Source organism: Hippocampus zosterae, chromosome 1, assembly GCF_025434085.1.
Source record: "Hippocampus zosterae strain Florida chromosome 1, ASM2543408v3, whole genome shotgun sequence".
In the NCBI taxonomy this organism is placed as follows: domain Eukaryota; kingdom Metazoa; phylum Chordata; class Actinopteri; order Syngnathiformes; family Syngnathidae; genus Hippocampus; species Hippocampus zosterae.
This window is the reverse complement of record NC_067451.1, coordinates 34,879,416-34,895,878: the sequence shown is the minus strand read 5'-3', so window position 1 is coordinate 34,895,878 and position 16,463 is coordinate 34,879,416. Positions and strand designations below refer to the sequence as shown.

General features: G+C 42.2%; 1 long non-coding RNA gene and 2 other non-coding genes across 3 annotated transcripts; 1 reads left to right on the top strand and 2 right to left on the bottom strand.

Moving 5' to 3' along the window:
- The first annotated feature begins 1,526 nt into the window (after window positions 1-1,526).
- On the top strand, window positions 1,527-3,806 carry LOC127597745 (uncharacterized). The gene is made up of 2 exons (XR_007961709.1): window positions 1,527-2,198; window positions 3,059-3,806. It is a non-coding gene; the product is annotated as an uncharacterized LOC127597745 (long non-coding RNA).
- A 2,967-nt stretch (window positions 3,807-6,773) lies between these two features.
- trnav-uac (transfer RNA valine (anticodon UAC)) lies at window positions 6,774-6,846 on the bottom strand. The gene has a single exon. It is a non-coding gene; the product is annotated as a tRNA-Val (tRNA).
- A 1,196-nt stretch (window positions 6,847-8,042) lies between these two features.
- trnav-uac (transfer RNA valine (anticodon UAC)) lies at window positions 8,043-8,115 on the bottom strand. Its single transcript has one exon. It is a non-coding gene; the product is annotated as a tRNA-Val (tRNA).
- Between the last annotated feature and the right edge of the window lie 8,348 nt (window positions 8,116-16,463).

The window sequence follows — 16,463 nt, the reverse complement described above, 5'->3', positions numbered from 1 at the left end:
TCTTGTCTTCCTGTGCAGTGAGCTCTCTCCACCTCAATTTGCCCCTGTATCAGCAGTTTCTCCTTAAGGATTTTTTGAACTTTTTCCTCTGTTTCAGTCCACGTTTCTCCCGGTTTTTCCTCAATTCCATCAATTACTAAGTTGTTTCTTCTTGACTGTCCTTCCAAGTAGTCCACCTTGTCCGTTAATACAAGCATGCCGTCACATACTTTGTAGAATTCCGTTTGGATGTCTTTGGAATGGCCAGTTTGACAGATTAGATTTTTTTTAATGTCGTCTACCTCTTTTTGGGTAAAGTTGATGCTCCTTTTTATTTCTTGGACTTCCCTGGTAAAAGTGTCAAGTAGTGAGTTTGTTGAGTCTATTATCATCTTGACAAATCCTTTGAAATTTTCCTGTTGTTGTTGCAAGAGCCCCGTAAATCCTCTTCCTGCTTTGTGTCTTGCTTCTGTTTGGGTGGCATTTTGTCGGGTCTCGTTGCTAGCCGGTTGTATGCTAGTTTGTGACGTGTCCAGTAGGCTTGCTGCTGGGTGTTTCTAACGTGCCAAGTGGGTTTACCGGCTCCCTCACGCTCGCTGGCGTTTGGTTGGTTGGTCTCTGGTCGTGGGTTCCAGATGCGTCGCGACTTTTCGCAGTTAGCTTCCGTGCTAACGTCCGCGGTTAGCTTCCGTGCTAACGAGCTAGCGTTTCGTCCAGCCCCCTCTTCACGTCGCCAATTTCTACACACGCGCTGCCACCGTGTTTCGCTCTGTTCTTTACTTTCAAATGTGGGAAAAGAATGCAGTCATTTTGGGGTCCAGGGTTGGTGTGGAGGTTGTTCTGTCCACCCCTTTCAAGAGGGTCAAGATTCCAGAAGGAATAGCATCCATGACTGTAGCAAATATTTTGGGGGTGACCGGTAGATTAAATTTCTTTAAAAATTCAGAGTAATTTAAAAGGAAACCTTGATTATTGATTAGTTGACTGACCAGGACTATTTTATTGTTGAACCAATTATGGCGAAATAATGATCTATTCTTGTATGATATGTAACGATTATTCCAGATAAAGCATTTATGAGGGGGGAAATTATGTTGATATATCAAGGACCAAGCCAAAAGTATTTGTTTGTGGAAATTGGATAAAACCAAGGGAATTGTTTCTATTTTGTAGTCACATAAAAGTACAAAGTTAAGACCACCAAGTTCAGAAAATAAATAGTTAGGTATAAAGTTCCAGATCGATGAGGGATTACCCAAAAATTGTTTGATCCAATTGATTTTAAACGTATTATCAGAATCAGAATCATCTTTATTGGCCAAGTATGTAGAACACACAAGGAATTTGTCTCCGGTATAACACGCTGCACTAGTATCATCGTAAACAACAAAATCATTGAACCATTTTAGAGTAACCAGTAGCTTTGTAGTGCCATTTTGTAGTGCAAGAAGAGTGACTACCTCAGTGACTGTTTAAGGAGTTAATGGCTAGAGGGAAGAAGCTGTTTAAGTGTCTACTGGATTTGGTGCGCATGGATCGTAATAAACGTATTATTGAGGGTAGAGAAGTCCAGGAAGTTCAATCCACCAGTTTCGTAGGTATTCTTTACAACAGACCTTTTCACATAGTGAGTCTTGTTCCTCCACAAGAAGTCGAAAAGCATCTTATTGATATTCTTACAAATTTTCTCATTCACAGACAAAGAGATTGCTGCGTACGCAAGATGTGACAGTCCTTCCACTTTGGTTAGTAGCGTACGTCCTTTTAAAGAAAGATCTCAACCTAGCCACTGGTTAAGCTTAGCTTGGATTTTGTTAATAATTGGTTCAAAGTTCGCTGTACATCGCATGGCTTCATTTTTCATACCGGTAATCCCTAGATAGGTAACTTTTTCTTTAATTGGGATGTTGCAGATCGATGTCTCATTCCGGTCATGGATAGGGAACAGTTAGCATTTGTTGAGATTTAGGTGGAGACCAAAGGCCGCTGAGAACTGTTCGCCCGTTTTAATCGCAGCAGAGACTTGGCTGGAGTTCTTTAGGAATAAGGTAGTGTCATCCGCAAGCTGACTAATCAGGATTTCTCTGCCCGCTATAGATATCCCTTGGATGGCACTTGTTCTGATATGACAGGTGAGTAGTTGCGTACACAATAGAAAGAGAAATGGAGAGGCCGGACAGCCTTGGCGCACTCCTCGATGTAGAGAGAATCTTGGAGAGGTGCCATTTCGCAGTTTGATGGAGCTATTGCCATTGGCATACATAGTCTTAACAATTTTACAAAAGACATCACCAAATCCGAATTGCTCCATGCAGCGAAAAATTAAGTCATGTTCGACCCTGTCAAATGCCTTATGGAAGTCCAGAAATTGTAACTATTGTCACAGCAGAGGAATGAGTAATCAATCAGATCTAGGATGAGCCTGCTATTATTAGAAATGTGTCTTTTACTCATAAAACCGGATTGAACCTCATCAATAATTGGGTCGAGTACACCTTTGATTCTCCTAGCTATAATGGAAGCAAATACTTTATAGTCATTATTTAATAGAGAAATGGGTCTCCAGTTTTCAATGAAGGTATGATCTCTTTTTGGTTTTGGTATCAAAGTAATCAATCCTTGTGTTAAAGAAGGGGAAGACAACCTTTCTCAATGCTTTCTACAAAAACGTCAAGGACAAATGGAGCCAAGACTTTTACGAAGGTTTTATAAAACTCTGCTGTGAGGCCATCAACTCCGGGTGATTTGTTTGCTTTGAGGTGTTCGATAGCAAAAACTACTTCTTCTAAATTAATATTCCTATTACAGACGTCTTTGTCGCTTTGAGTTATCTGTGTGACATTGCTGATAGAATTTAGAAAAGAGGTTGCCGAGTGTTCACAGTACAGTATTTGGACCGATAAAGGTTACTATAAAATTTAAAACAGAAATTGGCTATGTTTTTTGGGTCGTCAGTTACTATGCCACTAACATTAAGTAGCTGTATCAAGTTGATTTTTCGTTGGTGTTTTTCTAGATTAAAAAAATACGATGAATTTTGTTCACCTTCCTCGATCCAACTTTTCCTTGATTTTACAAGCGCTCCCTTAGCTTTGATAAGATATACTTCATTTAGTTTAGCCTGTTCTGAGCTTAGTAGTAGTCTGTCTTCATCTGACATGTTATCAGGGTTTTTTTAGGGATAATTCGATTATTTTAGAGACTATCGTGTCTTCTTCTAATTGACGCGCTTTAGCTAAATTACTGCCATATTTCCTAAGGTATTGCCATATTGACAAGTCTCAAATTTAAATAGTTCCCAGTTGTTACGAAAAGAATTGTCAACTTTTTCTTTGTTCCAAAACTTTTTAAGAAGGCATTCAATATCAGATTGAACCTTTTTATGTTGTAATAGAGAGTTGTTAAGCTTCCAGTAGACACTTGTAAATATTTTAGAAGCTTCCAGTAGACACTTTTAAATATTTTAGGAGAGTTTGAGTGAAAAGGGATGGAGATGAGGACCGCATTATGGTCAGTTGAAGGTGTTGTAATGATATCAACTGAAACTGGATTGATGTTAATATTTTGAGATATGAGCCAAAAGTCGATACGTGACCGCCTGGTGGCATCTTTATTACTCCAAGTGAACTATTTTTTGTTTGGATTATTGCTCCTCCATATATCAATCAAATTAAATGTCTGCATAAATATCTTCAGGGTCTTATTTAGAGAAGATTGATTACGATTAGGCCAACAGTCCATGTTATGGTGCAATATCGTATTGAAGTCACCGCCTGTAACTAGACCGGAATTTGGGAATTTAGCGAGTGAATGTTGAATATGTTTTTTCTAATTCTTCAAAAAGGTTATTATTTTCGTATTTTTGACTTGTACCCATATGTGTTAACCATTATTATATTGACGTTTCCCGTGTTGATTAAGGAAATGGCCTGCTTTATCGCACATAGAATGTAAAATACTCCCAGAAAACTGGTGTTTCAGCGTAGCGACCCCTGCTGAGTGTTCAAATCCATGTGCCAACCATAAATCGTTACCCTATTGAGCTTTCCATAACCGTGAATCGTTAGTGATTGAGTGGGATTCCTGAAGAAAACTAAAATCATTTCTGTGCTGCTTAGCAAACAAAAAAATTGTTTTACGCTTCACAATATTTCTTAATCCCCTGGCATTGAGAGTAATAATAGATAAAGACATATTAATAACGACAAACACACACTAGGAAATATAACTGGGTGACTGTGTGTTAAAACACTAACCCTATACAATTTGGGGCTGTACCGTTTCAATATCTATTTTAAGCAAATTAGTGGAACACAACTTTAAGATGGAACAAAAGGTATACATCTTATGTCAGTGGTTTCGTTAACAGTAGTTCAATTCTAATTAAGACATTATTACTGCAATAAACCAAACTAGCAGTACTGTGTTGGGCATCAAAAGTACCAGTTAGCAATAACTAAGTAAACAGGTTGATAACATAACAGATCTGGACCTTGCTTTGATTGTGATGGCCATAGTTGAAGGAACGCCTTTTCTTTTTTTTTTTTAAATAATGAAAGTAATATTTAATTCAATTCCTCAGTGGAGTACATGAGAGGTACTCAGGTGAACCTGGAGAAGGATTCTGTTTCCTTAAATTATAGGATGCTTGAATTACCAATGTCAGTCGCCCATCAGCCGAGGTTGGAGAGGAGGAATTAAGCCATTGGAAGCAGTTCGGTCCCGTTAGCAAAGGCTTGATCACCGATGTAGTACGCCGTTTTTTCCTTCCTCGCGTGCCTTCGCCACCAACGGCCAGAGTAGCTTTCTTCTCTCCCTTTTAGATGGTGACAAATCCTCAGTGAAGCGCAGGTTGTTGTTTTGAAGAAAACTGGATTTTTTTTTGCAGCCTTCCAGACAGCGTCTCGGAAGATTCGCGATGTGAATTGGAAAATGATCCCTCGAGGCTTGGATGCATCATTTTTCAGCTGTCCCAGTCGATGTACAGTGTCAATGGCGTGAAGAAATTTGTCTTTTCTCTCTCCGGGCAGGACCGCTTGGCAGATCGAGATTACCTCCTCACGGACATTTTGGTTTTTCTTTTCAGCTACACCATAGAGTCGTAGATTACAGCGTCGTGAGTAGTTTTCAAGTTCAGTGAGACGCCCCTCCATCATGCTCACTTTCTTTTCCATAAGTCCAACGCGGTTGTCGACTTGTTTTAGATTTGCTTTCACATCTCTTAATTCGGCGCAGGCTGTATTCAATTTTTGTGAGGGTTTTCTATTTTCGTTATGTCCTTTGTCATTTTACTGACATTTGTCTCCAACGTATCAAATCTGGTGTTAAACAGCGTTGACATTTGTTGCAACCTGGTCGCGCTCTATCCTTCGGTCGTGCGAGATTGCTTACTTTTCTTCGACACAGGTGGCTTGGACTGCGAGACGGGCAATGCGGGAAAGTCAGTTTCCATAACCGTTAGGACGGGATGGTTTTGCAGGCAGTAGGCGTGCGCGTCATCCACGAGCACATTCTCAGGTGCGGGCTTCAGCTCCATTTAGTCAATGCTGCCGATAATGCTGCTAGCTTAGCACGTGTCGAGGCAACTTTTAAGAAAGAGAACTAGGATTGCGCGAAGGATAGGTTACCGTGAGTGCAGCAAAGTCAAGAGGAAAAAAATATAAATTTTCTGACATAAATATAGAGTTTATGTCAGATAGAAGAGTTAGCTGTGTTCCATTAACTTTATATCGAGTCAGGTAAGCAGCTCCCAAAAGCACAACCGCTTACGTCACCATCTTGGCTCCTTCACGCCCCTAGCAGGTACCAGTCCCCAATGTGTGAAGGGTGAGCGTGTAAGAGGTGAAGAGAAAAATGTGAGTACATTGTAAAATGGCTAAATAAAGTACGACCAAACTCAGTTTTGCTTCCGTTGCCGTTTTAAAAACGTGTTTTTAGCGTGCGTGCATGCATGCCGTATGTTTAAGCTGGTGTATGTTTTACCATGCCTGGCTGTGCCCAGTAATACAGTGCGTTTTGTGTATATCAAACACAGAAATAGCACCCGTTACTGAGACTGCGCCCAACAATACGGTGCGCCGAATGGTCGTGAAAATACGGTACAAATTATATACCAATATCACTGTTATTACAATTCTCAAAAATATTCGAAAAACTATTTTCATACCGACTTGATAACTTTATACATAAACATGTGCTATTAAGTAAAAATCCATCTTGCTTCAGAGAAAAATGGACCACCTCAATGGCACCAGGGTTTGATTCCCTGATGGGGAGTAGCTCTGATTTTGGTGATGCAGTTTATTACAGCAAATCAAAAAGAAGCGGGGATTGTTGCTTCCTTTCATGTGTGAGACGAACGTGATAACTACTACACTATGGAAACAGATGACACAGGACAGTTTCATATGAAGGATGTCATGCTGACGGGGATTTGCTCAAAATTAATTTTTTGATGCAGTTTGCAGCAAATCAAAAAGGAGTAGGGTTTGTTCCCACCCAGTTTCAAGTTAGTGACTTTTCGTCTGTTAGACGAACATGATAACCACTACACTATGGAAACAGATGACACAGGACTGGTTCCTATGAAGGATGTCATGCCAGCTAACTGATAGTATCACCAGTGTTTTGGCATGTAGAGCTTCTTGAAAGACTGTATTACTCGTTAGTATAGTGGACAGTATCTCCGCCTGTCACGCGGAAGACCATTGTTTGATTCCCTGAAGAGGAGTTGATCTAATTTAAATGATTTTGGTGATGCAGTTTATTACATCAAATCAAAAAGGGGTAGTGATTGTTTCCACCCAGTTTCTAACTGGGGACCTTTCGTGTGTAAGACGAACGTGATAACCACTACACTATGGAAACAGATGACACAAAATTCTTTCATAACAAGGCTGTCATGCCAGGTAACTGATAGCATGGCCCGTGTTTTGGCACGTAGAGCTTCTTGAAAGACTGTGTTCCTCGTTAGTATAGTGGACAATATCCCTGCCTGTCACGCGGAAGACCAGGATTCTATTCCCTGACGGGGAATAGTTCTGATTTTGGTGATGCAGTTTATTACATCAAATCAAAAAGGAGTAGGGATTGTTTCCACCCAGTTTCAAACTGGGGACCTTTCGTGTGTTAGACAAAGGTGATAACCACTACACTATGGAAACAGATGACACAGAACTCTTTCATAACAAGGCTGTCATGCCAGGTAACTGATAGCATGGCCCGTGTTTTGGCACGTAGAGCTTCTTGAAAGACTGTGTTCCTCATTAGTATAGTGGACACTATCTGTGTATATCAAACACAGAAATAGCACCCGTTACTGAGACTGCGCCCAACAATACGGTGCGCCGAATGGTCGTGAAAATACGGTACAAATTATATACCAATATCACTGTTATTACAATTCTCAAAAATATTCGAAAAACTATTTTCATACCGACTTGATAACTTTATACATAAACATGTGCTATTAAGTAAAAATCCATCTTGCTTCAGAGAAAAATGGACCACCTCAATGGCACCGGGGTTTGATTCCCTGATGGGGAGTAGCTCTGATTTTGGTGATGCAGTTTATTACAGCAAATCAAAAAGAAGCGGGGATTGTTGCTTCCTTTCATGTGTGAGACGAACGTGATAACTACTACACTATGGAAACAGATGACACAGGACAGTTTCATATGAAGGATGTCATGCTGACGGGGATTTGCTCAAAATTAATTTTTTGATGCAGTTTGCAGCAAATCAAAAAGGAGTAGGGTTTGTTCCCACCCAGTTTCAAGTTAGTGACTTTTCGTCTGTTAGACGAACATGATAACCACTACACTATGGAAACAGATGACACAGGACTGGTTCCTATGAAGGATGTCATGCCAGCTAACTGATAGTATCACCAGTGTTTTGGCATGTAGAGCTTCTTGAAAGACTGTATTACTCGTTAGTATAGTGGACAGTATCTCCGCCTGTCACGCGGAAGACCATTGTTCGATTCCCTGAAGAGGAGTTGATCTAATTTAAATGATTTTGGTGATGCAGTTTATTACATCAAATCAAAAAGGGGTAGTGATTGTTTCCACCCAGTTTCTAACTGGGGACCTTTCGTGTGTAAGACGAACGTGATAACCACTACACTATGGAAACAGATGACACAAAATTCTTTCATAACAAGGCTGTCATGCCAGGTAACTGATAGCATGGCCCGTGTTTTGGCACGTAGAGCTTCTTGAAAGACTGTGTTCCTCGTTAGTATAGTGGACAATATCCCTGCCTGTCACGCGGAAGACCAGGATTCTATTCCCTGACGGGGAATAGTTCTGATTTTGGTGATGCAGTTTATTACATCAAATCAAAAAGGAGTAGGGATTGTTTCCACCCAGTTTCAAACTGGGGACCTTTCGTGTGTTAGACAAAGGTGATAACCACTACACTATGGAAACAGATGACACAGAACTCTTTCATAACAAGGCTGTCATGCCAGGTAACTGATAGCATGGCCCGTGTTTTGGCACGTAGAGCTTCTTGAAAGACTGTGTTCCTCATTAGTATAGTGGACACTATCTCCGCCTGTCACGCCAATGACCAGGGTTCGATTCCCTGAGGGTGAGTACCTCTGATTTTGGTGATGAAGTTTATTACAGCAAATCAAAAAGAAGTGGGGATTGTTGTTTCCTTTCATGTGTGAGACGAACGTGATAACTACTACACTATGGAAACAGATGGCACAGGACTGGTTAATATGAAGGATTTCATGCCAGCTAACTGATAGCATCACCAGTGTTTTGGCATGTAGAGCTTCTTGAAAGACTGTATTACTCGTTAGTATAGTGGACAGTATCTATGCCTGTCGCGCGGAAGAGCATTGTTCGATTCCCTGAAGGGGAGTTGATCTAATTTAAATGATTTTGATGATGCAGTTTATTACATCAAATCTAAAAGGAGTAGGGATTGTTTCCACGCAGTTTGGAACTGGGGACCTTTCATGTGTGAGACGAACGTGATAACCACTACACTATGGAAACAGACAACGGAAAATTCTTTCATAACAAGGCTGTCATGCCAGGTAACTGATTGCATGGCCCTTGTTTTGGCACGTAGAGCTTCTTGAAAGACTGTGTTCCTTGTTAGTATAGTGGACAGTATCTCCGCCTGTCACGTTGAAGCCCAAGGTTTGATTCCCTGATGGGGAGTAGCTCTGATTTAGGTGATGCAGTTTATTACAGCAAATCAAAAAGAAGTTGGGATTGTTGTTTCCTTTCATGTGTGAGACGAACGTGATAACTACTCCACTATGGAAACAGATGACCCAGGACAGTTTCATATGAAGTATGTCATGCTGTCGGGCATTTGCTCAAAATAAGTTTTTTGATGCAGTTTGCAGCAAATCAAATAGGGTTTGTTTCCACCCAGTTTCAAGTTAGTGACTTTTCGTCTGTTGTACGAACATGATAACCACTACACTATGGAAACAGATGACACAGGACTGGTTCACATGAAGGATGTCATGCCAGCTAACTGATAGCATCACCTGTGTTTTGGCATGTAGAGCTTCTTGAAAGACTGTATTACTCGTTAGTATAGTGGACAGTATCTGCGCTTGTCACGCGGATGACCATTGTTCGATTCCCTGACGGGGAGTTGCTCTAATTTAAATGATTTTGGTGATGCAGTTTAATACATCATATCAAAAAGGAGTAGGGATTGTTTCCACCCAGTATCAAACTGGGGACCTTTCGTGTGTTAGACAAACGTGATAACCACTACAGTATGGAAACAGATGACACAAAATTCTTTCATAACAAGGCTGTCATGCCAGGTAACTGATAGCATGGCCCTTGTTTTGGCACGTAGAGCTTCTTGAAAGACTGTGTTCTTCGTTAGTATAGATACCAACCTAAGATGGCCGCTTGTGCGCCAGTGTGTTCGGCGACACTCCTGCCATTTCGGGTTTTTTTACATTTCGCAATGCTTGTTACCTCCCTAACAGCGTCTCGGTTGGTTTATGATCGCCGATCGTTGTTATTGATTCAACAACACGTCGGAGATTAGGCCGCGTTTTGGCAAGACAGTGGTGAAAAGACCCTACCTCCGTACTTGGCTAACCTGCCGGCTGATCTCTTCCGCGTTAGCTCGCTCCCTTCACTGAAGCGCCGCCGCCGCCGCCGACGCAGCCGCGGCAAACGCAGTAGTCAGCTCGTGAAGCTGAAACGGGATCTGAGACGCACTTCGATCGCTCCGGCGTGGTGTGCCCTCGACCCCGTCGCCTCGTGCTTGCTAACAGTCGTTGGCTCTCCCAACGCGCCACAACATTTCTACCCTGCGCGCCTTTCTCGGGGAGGAGTCCAGCGAAACCTTTTGAGGGAATTCCTCCGGGCTCGGCGATCGACAGAGGCAATCCCTCCCGTTGCTACTTCCACGAGGATCGCGTTGTTAAACGCCCGGTCGCTGACGAACAAGACCCATATTCTGAGGGAGTATTTCCTTTCCAATGACTTGGATTTTCTGTGTCTGACGGAGACTTGGGCAGGTACTGGTGAGTACAACGCGTTGATTGAATTGTTACCACCTAACTGTGGTTTCCTCAATACCCCGAGGACATCAGGACGTGGTGGAGGTACGGTAAGCATCTTTAAGAACAATTTCAAATGTAAACGGTGCACATTCACCACATCGGCCAACAGCTTTGAAGCAACCTTCTTTGAAGTTGGTCGTGTTTTCCCGGTGCTTTGTGCTGTCATTTACCGTCCTCCTAAATACAACAAAGACTTTTTAAGTGACTTTTCAACCTTACTTGCGGAAATCAGGCTGAGATATGATCATATCCTCCTAATGGGGGATTTTAATATCCATGTGTGCTGTCCGGAAAAACCGCTAGCAAAAGACTTCTTAAGACTTATCGACTCTTTTAATTTTGTGCAGTATGTGACCAGCCCGACACATGAACAAGGACATATTTTAGACCTTGTCCTTGCTCATGGTCTACTGGTGTCGAATCTGGAAGTCCTTGAAAATGGGATTTCTGATCACATGGCAGTTTTATTTGAAGTAGTCTTATCGCATGCTGCTGTGAAATCTGGCGCTCCTAGCTGTAAACGCCGAATTTTTATTCCTCGCACTGCTAGTCGTTTCTCTGATGCCTTTAATAACTTTGCGTACCCTCGTCTAACACAGAGGAACTCACCTCTTGGTTCGACTCGTCATGCCGTGCCATCCTGGATTTGGTGGCTCCTTCAAAAATTGTGCTCCCAAAGCCTAAACCCGAGCCATGGTTTGACGATATTACGTGCGCAGCTAGGCAGGAGTGTCGCAAAGCTGAACGCAAGTGGAAAAAAGACAAATTGCATGTCTCTTATCAAATTTGGAAAGACTGCGGGCGTAACTACCAGCTCACAGTAAAAGAGGCCAAAAGAGAATATCTGTCGGACCTTATTCTAGCTAACCGTCGCAACCCACGCGCACTATTTAAAACGATTCTGTACTCAAACCCCCTCTGCCTACTTGCTCGGATTCTTCACCCGAGATGTGCAACAGATTCCTTCAGTTTTTCATTGATAAGGTCTCTACAGCTAGGACTCCGGTCTCAAATACCGCATCTGACCCCTCTGTCCATGTTCCATGTTCAGCTGTACTTAATTCTTTTGATACTGTGTCCTTCGCGCTTTTGGAGGATGTAGCTCGCCAGACAAAGCCATCTGGCTCCCCTTGTGACTCTCTTCCCCCACGCTTCTTTCAGGAGGTTCTCCCGAGTTTTGGTGCATCGGTCTCATCAACAGCAGCCTTTCTTCTGGTGTAGTTCCCCAACAGTTTAAAGATGCTGTGGTCCAACCCTTGATCAAGAAACCTGGTCTTGATCCAGATGTGCTGTCAAGTTACAGGCCCATTTCAAAACTGCCTTTCATTTCCAAAATTCTGGAAAATGTGGTGCACATGCAGTCGAAACTTTTCTTGGATGAACATAACATCTTGGAGGTCTTCCAGTCAGGTTTCAAGACGATGCATAGCACAGAGTCAGCCCTGTTACGCGTTTCTAATGACATCCTCCTGGCAAATGACTCTGGAGACCATGTGTGTCTGGTCTTATTGGACTTAACTGCAGCATTTGATACAGTGGGTCACAGTATTCTGCTGACTCGTTTGCAGCACTTTGTGGGCATTGGCGGCAGTGCTCTTGAGTGGTTTAGGTCCTATCTAGCTGACAGGACCTATTGTGTCAGCCTTGGCTGCTCTGAGTCACACACTGCTCCCCTGTCATGTGGTGTTCCACAGGGCTCAATTCTGGGGCCTCTGCTATTCTCGCTGTATCTTCTCCCATTGGGTTCCATCTTAAGGAAACATGGTATTCCCTTCCACTGCTATGCAGATGACTGCCAGATCTATGTGCCACTGAGCAAGAAAGACGCCTTCTCATTGAGGCCACTCCTATCCTGTCTGGAAGAAATCAAAACCTGGATGGCACAAAATTTCTTGAAATTCAACGAAAAGAAGACAGAGGTGATATTGTTTGGTCCCAATGGCCCTTGTACATTCCATCCTGTAGACTTGGGCCCCCTGTCTCCTTATTTGAAATCAACGGTCTCAAACTTGGGCCTTAAACTGGACAGTGATTTCAAAATCGATCGGCAAATTGGTGCCATTGTTAAATCCAGCTTCTTTCACCTTAGACAGCTGGCCAAAATAACACCTTTCCTCTCACATGAACACTTTGAGACAGTAATCCATGCCTTTGTCACAGCCCGGCTCGATTACTGTAATGCCCTGTACTTTGGAGTCAGCCAGTCCTCCATTAAGCGCCTTCAGCTGGTCCAGAATGCCGCTGCTCGCCTCTTGACTGGTACTCGTAAGAGGGAGCATATAACTCCTACTCTGGCATCCCTTCATTGGCTCCCCATTCATTTTAGAGTTATTTTCAAGATCCTCCTCTTTGTTTTCAAATCTCTAAATAATCTTGCGCCACCTTACCTCTCTGAGCTCATCCGCCCCTACACACCTGCCCGGCGCCTCAGGTCTGTGGACCAGTCTTTGTTAGAAGTACCAAGAACTAAACTGAGGCTCAGAGGGGATCGAGCCTTTTCTGTTGCTGGTCCCTCTCTCGGGAATGACCTCCCACTGAACATTCGGCAAGCCTCCTCGCTGCCCATCTTTAAAGCCCTCCTCAAAACCCACTTGTATTCTTTGGCGTTCGACTCAGCATGATTTTACTGCTTGGTGCTTTCTAAAGCCTTTATTACCATTTCGTCTTACTGTTTATTGTGTATGTTAAACCGCTCCATGTACAGCACTTTGTATTGTAAGGAGCGACGGCCCGGCGAAGTGAAGTGAAGTACTCGAAGAGCGGTGGTACACTGTTTTTATTCAGCACACGTACGATCATTTATCTACCAGCAAAGCGGACGTTAGTGTAAACAAACGTCCAGCCCACTCGGGGGCTGTGATTGGTTGGTAGCGAGCGGCAGCGGGGGCCGCCGATTGGCTGATCAGTCTCGCGGCGCGAAATTCAAATGTCAGAGTTCTCAGAGGGCATTTGTGGTTGCTACAGTATGCAGCAATGGCTGTTTGAAAGTGCTCTATAAATACTGTTGACTTGACTTTACTTGACGTAAATGCATTTTCAGGCCGAGTTGAGCACATTTTCTGAGTTTGAATGTATCTTCATAGGAATGAATTATGTGGTCAAATTAATGCTCATTTAGGCTTCAGGGGGTCATTCTGAACTAAATTCATGTTGAAATGTGTGGATAAGTCCTTTGGTTTAGGAGTGACACTCAATTTGAGTTTTTATTGCTTTAAATGCATTTTCAGGCCGAGTTGAGCACGTTTTCTGAGTTTGAATGTATCTTCATAGGAATGAGTTGTGTGGTCAAAATTAATGCTAATTTAGGCTTCAGGAGGTCAACCTGAACTAAATTCATGTTGAAATGTGTGCATAAGTCCTTTGGTTTAGGTGTGACACTCAATTTTAGTTTTTATTGCTTTAAATGCATTTTCAGGCCGAGCTGAGCACATTTTTTGACTTTGAATGTATCTTCATAGGAATGAGTTGTGTGATCAAATTAATGGTGTTAGGCGTCAGGGGTTCATCCTGAACAAAATACATGTTGAAGTGTGTGCATAAATCCTTTGGTTTAGGCATGACACTCAATTTGAGTTTTTAATGCTTTAAATGCATTTTCAGACCGAGTTGAGCACGTTTTCTGAGTTTGAATGTATCTTCATAGAAATGAGTTGTGTGGTCAAATTAATGCTCATTTAGGCTTCCGGAGGTCAACCTGAACTAAATACATGTTGAAATGTGTGCATAAGTCCTTTGGTTTAGGCGTGACACTCAATTTGAGTTGTTTTTTCTTTAAATGCATTTTCAGGCAGAGTTGAGCACGTTTTCTGAGTTTGAATGTATCTTCATAGGAATGAGTCGTGTGGTCAAATTAATGCTCATTTAGGCTTCAGGACGTCAACCTGAACTAAATACATGTTGAAATGTGTGCATAAGTCCTTTGGTTTAGGCGTGACACTCAATTTGAGTTGTTATTGCTTTAAATGCATTTTCAGGCCGAGTTGAGCACGTTTTCTGAGTTTCAATGTATCTTCCTAGGAATGAGTTGTGTGATCAAATTAATGCTCATTTAGGCTTCAGGAGGTCATCCTGAATAAAATACATGTTGAAATGTGTGCATAAGTCCTTTGGTTTAGGCGTGACACTCAATTTGAATTTGTATTTCTTTAAATGCATTTTCAGGCCGAGTTGAGCACGTTTTCTGAGTTTGAATGTATCTTCATAGGAATGAGTTGTGTGGTCAAAATTAATGCTAATTTAGGCTTCAGGAGGTCAACCTGAACTAAATTCATGTTGAAATGTGTGCATAAGTCCTTTGGTTTAGGTGTGACACTCAATTTTAGTTTTTATTGCTTTAAATGCATTTTCAGGCCGAGCTGAGCACATTTTTTGACTTTGAATGTATCTTCATAGGAATGAGTTGTGTGATCAAATTAATGGTGTTAGGCGTCAGGGGTTCATCCTGAACAAAATACATGTTGAAGTGTGTGCATAAGTCCTTTGGTTTAGGCGTGACACTCAATTTGAGTTTTTATTGCTTTAAATGCATTTTCAGACCGAGTTGAGCACGTTTTCTGAGTTTGAATGTATCTTCATAGAAATGAGTTGTGTGGTCAAATTAATGCTCATTTAGGCTTCAGGAGGTCAACCTGAACTAAATACATGTTGAAATGTGTGCATAAGTCCTTTGGTTTAGGCGTGACACTCAATTTGAGTTGTTTTTTCTTTAAATGCATTTTCAGGCCGAGTTGAGCACGTTTTCTGAGTTTGAATGTATCTTCATAGGAATAAGTCGTGTGGTCAAATTAATGCTCATTAAGGCTTCAGGACGTCAACCTGAACTAAATACATGTTGAAATGTGTGCATAAGTCCTTAGGTTTAGGCGTGACACTCAATTTGAGTTGTTATTGCTTTAAATGCATTTTCAGGCCGTTGTGAGCATGTTTTCTGAGTTTCAATGTGTCTTCATAGGAATGAGTTGTGTGATCAAATTAATGGTGATTTAGGCTTCAGGGGGTCATCCTGAACAATATATATGTTGAAGTGTGTGCATAAGTCCTTTGGTCGTACCCAGTACCCGTATCGTGACACTCAATATGAGTTTTTATTGCTTTAAATGCATTTTCAGGCCGAGCCGAGCACGCTTTCTGAGTTTGAATGTATCTTCATGGGAATGAGTTGTGTGGTCAAATTAATGCTCATTTAGGCTTCAGGAGGTCAACCTGAACTAAATAAATGTTGAAATGTGTGCGTAAGTCATTTGGTCTAGGCGTGACACTTATTTTGAACCAGTGATGAAAATAAGATTTATTTTTAAAAAAGCCAAAAAATGTGAACGGGACGAAATTACAAATGTCCTGTGTGTTTCACATAGAGTACATACAGGCCAGCGATCCCGCTCCCTCTCTTTATCTGTGACACACACGCTTCCGAGTGCGCCAACACTAACACATGCAAGCACACACAAACACACGCACACACTAGCACGTATCGTAAACAACACATCGACACTGATTGAAGATCAAAGACTAACCCACGTGGAAGACTGAAAGATGCACAGCCAATCAGCATGGCTTTGCATCTTTTCACCTCCCCCTGCCCTCACACCACGTGGGCTAGATCTACTCGGGCTGTCATTGGTGGACGTCGTCGGTGTCAGAACAAATAAATTGAAAGCCAAAGTTAAAACCTCTGAGTAATTCGTCATTTTTTTCCGAATACAGTACTTTGGGAGAGGGGGGGGGGGGGGGGTGCGCACAAAACACACATGCACACACACACAAACGCACACACACACACACACACACACACACACACACATACACACACTCACACACACACACACAAGCACCTGCACACGCACGCACACACACACTAGCACGCATCGGAAACAACACTTAGACGTTGAAATGTGTGCAGACGTCCTTTGGTTTAGGCATG